Source organism: Bos indicus x Bos taurus, chromosome 8 (assembly GCF_003369695.1).
Source record: "Bos indicus x Bos taurus breed Angus x Brahman F1 hybrid chromosome 8, Bos_hybrid_MaternalHap_v2.0, whole genome shotgun sequence".
Classification (NCBI taxonomy): Eukaryota; Metazoa; Chordata; class Mammalia; order Artiodactyla; family Bovidae; genus Bos; species Bos indicus x Bos taurus.
Genome location: NC_040083.1, coordinates 77,299,233 through 77,305,232, shown reverse-complemented (window position 1 = coordinate 77,305,232; position 6,000 = coordinate 77,299,233).

Below are 6,000 nucleotides of genomic sequence, written 5' to 3'. Positions count from 1 at the left end.
TGCCATGATCTTTGTTTTCTGAATGTTGAGCTTGGGGCAGGAGAAGAAGGGGACGACAGAGGATGAGATGGCTGGATGGCATCACTGACTCAATGGACGTGGGTCTGGGTGAACTCCAGGAGTTGGTGATGGACAGGGAGGCCTGGTGTGCTGCGATTCATGGGGTCGCAAAGAGTCAGACATGACTGAGCGACTGAACTGAACTGAACTGAAGCATAGACATTCAGAAACTAAAATGTGTCTATTGTCCACTCAAATGAGACAATGCCTACTCCTTTGGGGAAATGTCATTCTTCTTGGAAAGTTCATAGCTACTCTAACCTAAGTCATTCCCATTGGTGAGTTATTAAATTTGTAAGTGCTAGTTCTATCAAAACCTGTTTTTTCTCAAAGTAAATGATATACAGCTAGGGCCTTGAAGGAAAGGTAAGTTTTGTACAGGAAAATAAATTCAGAGAGGGAAAGAAGATCAGAGGCAGAGAGAAAAGGAACAATAGAAGATGAAGAGGGAGATGGCTAGATGATGGTCAGGCCTGATGGTGGCTATAGTCCCAAGTCCCCAACCTGGAAAGGCAGCAAGCTCTCTCCATGCATCCTTTTATAAGTAGCTATACCTGGATCCAAAACAATGCTGAATAATATCCAGGGGCTGCACATCAAAATAAAATAAGTCCCAGATGTGCAGATACCAAAAAGGGATTATTTCTTGAAAGGCCCCTTAGATTCCAGGTATACAGACAATTCTCTAATAATTATCCAAGAAGCTGAATACAAGTTTCCCCACTCTTCGAAAGTAGAGAGTGCCTATCAAACCTTTCGTAAGCCAAAATGATGTAAATTGTATGTGTGCTCAGTCATGTCCAACTCTTTGCGACCCCATGGACTATAGCCTGCCAGGCTTCTCTGTCCATGGTATTCTCCAGGCCAAGAATACTGGAGTGGGTTGCCATACCCTTCTCCAGGGGATCTTCCCAACCCTGGGATCTAACCTGCGTCTCTTGCATCTCCTGTATTGGCAGGCGGCTTCTTTATCACTGAGACAACCAGGGAACCAAAATGGTGTAAAGCAAAGAATCAATTACCTTAGGACACATCTTACTGACAGGGACACACAAAATAAATGGAGATCAAGCACAGATGCTCACAGACATGATTCAGTCAAAGCCATGGCACCTTGAAGCTGAAATTCGGAGTGCAGCTCCTGGGGAAGGATCTCCGGGTGCTTCTCTCGCCACTCTATGTGGGGTACATGCAGCCACTATAACAGCTCATTGCAAAACAAACACTGGCACTATTTTTACTTTTCACCATTTTTATAAAAGCAAGAATACTCTTCAGATTTCTTTTGGTTAACAAAAACGGGTATTAATGTAGGTCTTTTGTGATGTGGCACAAAGTGAATCCTGAAAAGCAGGGGATACCTGTATGTCCATGTTACTATGGACCCTGAATACTTCATTCTCTTAGACTTTCTTTGATCTTGGATCTTGGCTTTGTGTCTAACTGCCAACAGGTGTAGTAAAAGTGAAAGGAAGCTGGGACTTCCCTGGTGGTCCAGTGGTTAAGAATCCACCCTGCAGTGCAGGGGATGCAGGTTCAACCACAGGATCAGGGAGTTAAGATTTCACATGCCACCTGAGCAACTAAGCCCATGCACTGAGCCCCAGTGCTGCAAGTAAGACCCAACCAAAGGAGCCAAATAACTTTGTTTTTTTTTTAAGTGAAAGGAAGTTTGCTACAGCTACTGAAGAGGAAGTTGGAGTAGGAGGTGGGCTAGCACAGTCAGGAAAATGAGAATTTGAAGGCTGTCTAAGTTTCAGAGCTCAGGGACAAGGCTCTTTCCATTGCACATTATTTTAATAAGTTTAGGGAAAGGAATGTGTTTCAGAAAGGCACTGTAGAAACAAACAGTACTCTTTCTCAGTCATGTTACATACAGGTAGAGAGGACACCTGTTTTCAAATGTCCAGTCATATACATGAGCTTGAGTTACAGACTAATTTTGAAGGAAAACTAGATCAGACCTAAATAATTGAAGGCAAGCACGCAGAAGAAACATTTTAATAAAACTTCATAATTTGACTCGCAGTTCCTTGAGCCATTAATGTTCACTCTCATTAAATGCATGATTACCAAGCAATTGGTAAGTATCAGTTAATAACCTGAACAATTGTAGGGCCCTTTTATCTAGCTGAAAGCTGATTATGTTTATCAGAACTACATTCATCCGTCTTCCCCAACCTGAATTGCCCATTTATCCTCTGTTATTTTCTATCTTTTTAAAATATTATTTTTATATTACAATGCATGCCCAAAAATGCCATACACTTGTATGGTACTCTTCACAGAGAACTTCCACAGTTACTATTGAATCTTTATTATTTAATTTCAGTTTTAAATTAAATCTTTCACTGTAGATCCCTAAAAGATAGTGGTTGAGTTTGTATAAATTCTCTTGATAGAGTTCATAATCAATAATATTTTTGATAATGATGCTTTTCTTTAAGGTAATGGTATATCTGATTTTTAAAGTGTACCATAAGCAAAGCCATGTCAACTCTGTTCACAGCATAAATTTAAAAGACCATGACTCTTACAATCACACAGGACAGAGTGGTTAATATTAATGAAGAAGATGAATGAACCAGGCCAAGGCAGCTGAGACTGTTCAATATTTGCAATTCTATAGTTAATTTGTTAACAAGTTTAATTAATTTGGTGAATAAGTGAGCTGTGGGCAAGTCACTTGTTAGTCCTCTGAAACCAATTTGCCTTGAAATTATTAAGAGATGTTTAACTGATTTAACTGAAACTAAGAGGACAAAGCTGAAACACTTTGCATCACAACAGAAGCTTCACTAAAATGATTTGATGTACCCTGAGCCCTATATCCTGAAAAGAAGATGAACAAAGCACACTAACCCTTGTTGCCTGGTCCAGAAAGCCTCCTGGATGAGATGGGACCAACCAAGGAACTTTGTCTGATTCGGCTGCTGCTGCTGTCACCTTCCATATTACTTCTGCAAAAATACAACAGCTATACCCGTGACTGACTCCCCTAAGTGGGTAGAAATCCAAAATAATTTTCATTTCTTTATTGTACCAACTAACAGACTGAGAGTATTTCTTACAGGAAATATAAATGTTATCATCATTTATATTTTGTATTTTATTCATTTTTCATGACAATACATTCATATAGTATAAGAAGTAAATCATATATAAAAATATACATGTGAAAAGTGTCACATTCACTCACCCCAGTTCCCATCACTACTCCAACAGGTAAGCATTTTTATTAATTTCTTTTAATTCTTTTGGAGTTTCTTTATGCATCTGGTAGCAAACATGAATATGTATTTTTATTTCCTTTTCTTTTTTCCACAAAACATTGCATATTATACAGTCTGCTCTGCACTCTTTTTTTAACAATGCAGTTTATCCTGGAGATCTTTTCATAGCAATTCTTTTTTGTTTTTTAACAGCTGTATGTTATTCCATTGTAAGAATTTGCCATAGTCAGGTTTATTTGTTTGTTTTTTAACCATGTCCCTATTGATTTACATTTGGGTTGTTTCGATCTTTTTTTCTCTTTTTTTAAGATTTCTTTGTTTATGTTTGGTTGTGCTGGGTCTCCCTTGCTGTACTTAGGCTTTTCTCTAGCTGCAGCGAGCAGGGGCTACTCTCTAGCTGTGGTGCATGGGCTTCTCACTGCAGTGGCTTCTCTTATGGAGCGTGGGCCCTAAATACATGGGCTTCAGTAGCTGCAGTGCGTGGGCTCTGTAGTGGCACACAGGCTGTTGCTCCGAAGTATGTGGGATATTCCCAGGCCAGGAATCCAACTGGTGTCCCTTGCATTGCGAGGTGGATTCTTAACCATTGGACTGCCCGGGAAACTGTTTCCAATATTTTGCTACCACAACAGTGCTTTAGTGAGTAACGTTGATCCATTGCAGTATTTATTCTAAGGCCATGGTTGACCATCTAAATGTTTTAACCATTGCAACCATTTTATATACCATTTATCCATAACAATTCAGTGTGGCTCAATAGATGCAGCCATGGGAATATACCAAGAAGTAGAAGAAATAAGCACCTTTATGCTGTGACGTGAATCTTATGTATCAGTTGCTAAATGCAAACCACCAGCCTCAGTAAAGGCTAGAGTTCTCATATTCATTATTTCCTTCTTTTGACAAAAATTTTCAAGAGTCTGTGATGGGTCAAGGCTCTGTTCTAAGCACTGGAGATACTTCAGTGAATAAAGAAGGCAAAATCTTAATTTTGTGGTACTTATACCATATTGGAGAGATAAAGAAAATTTATAAATAAGTACATAGCAGAAGCCCTTTCTCCCTAATGAACACCAGAGGTGACCAGGTACAGGTTAAAATTTAGAAGGTCCTAGTAAGTAAATTGCCCTTCATGCCCATGATAGAGACAAGCAGTAGCCATTAAACCTCTGGCTCTCCTAAAGCTGTAACCTACATTTTCGAATTATTTGTGGACAAGTTTTATCTTACCTGTTTATAACCATATTCCCAACTGAGAAAGCCCCATATTATAGGGATGTTGATTCTCAAAATTAATCTATACAAATATAATGCAATTCCACTCAAAATATCAACAGGATTTTTCATAGAACTTGACCAACTGATTTTAAAGTTTATCTTGCCCTACTTGACATGAAATATACTGCAATGCTACAATAATTAAAACTATGTTACTGATAGGGACAGAGAAAGGAAAAAAGTAGGTGATTAAATAGCTAATCTCACTAGGGGATTATAAGTCGAAAAATCAGGGAGATCCCTAGAAGTTAATGATTTCTGAAAAAAAGCAGGTTTGCTTAGCCACAAAACCAAGCAGGCTTGTTTAACAACAAAACCATGAACAGAAGCCCCCAAACAATAAAACAATGGTGGCATGAGTCCCACATTCTGTCCAATGAGCTCAGTAAGTTAATGATCCTTAGGGCATGCTCTTTCTACACATTAAAAAAAAAACACAATAATTTGTGGACCGAGCTTGACCATGTAGGGACAAGAAGACTCCCCTGCTCAACCTGGAGGAGGACGTGATGATGGAAGCATGACAGCTACTCAAGAAAGACATAGAAATTCTTCTCTCTCTTCCCAACTTTTCTTTTGATTATAAAACTGTAGCTCAGTAAGTTCTCTGGGCATGGCATTTCTCACCTGCCCACTTGTAAACTTCACAAGAATCATATTTTAATAAGTTACTTCTTATCTATCTCTTTGCCTCCTGCTGAATTCTCTTCTGCACTGAAACATAAAGAATTATAGTCCTGGAATTCACTGGAGTCCCTGAAATGATACCAAATGGCTTCATTACTGGTAGATAGGAACATAGCTTGATAGGCAAGAATAGAAAGTTTATAAACATTCTAATATGTACAAGAAAATTTAATATTAAATTGATTGAAACTGCTTTAGAGACCAAAAATGGCTGAAATTTTCCAGTTGTATGTGGTACAGTCAAATATATGATAAGGGTAACATTTTAGATAGATAGATAAAAGACAAACTAGCCCCCGAAATCAACTGTCCATTCTGGGAAAGAGGAACTTTAGTTAGATCTTGATCTCATACCAAGCATAAAAATAAGTTATTTATCAATTGTACTAGAGATGTAAATATTAGAAACATATGCAAATATATATTAGTTAAGGTATTTAGTAGCTGTTCAGTTCAGTTCAGTCACTCAGTCACATCTGACTCTTTGCGACCCCATGAATTGCAGCACACCAGGCCTCCCTGTCTATCACCAACTCCCGGAGTTTACTTAAAGTCATGTCCATCGAGTTGGTGATGCCATCCAGCCATCTGATCCTCTGTCATCCCCTTCTCCTCCTGCCCCCAATCCCTCCCAGCATCAGACTCTTTTCCAATGAATCAACTCTTTGCATGAGGTGGCCAAAGTATTGGAGTTTCAGCTTTAGCATCATTCCTTCCAATGAACACCCACAACTGATCTCCT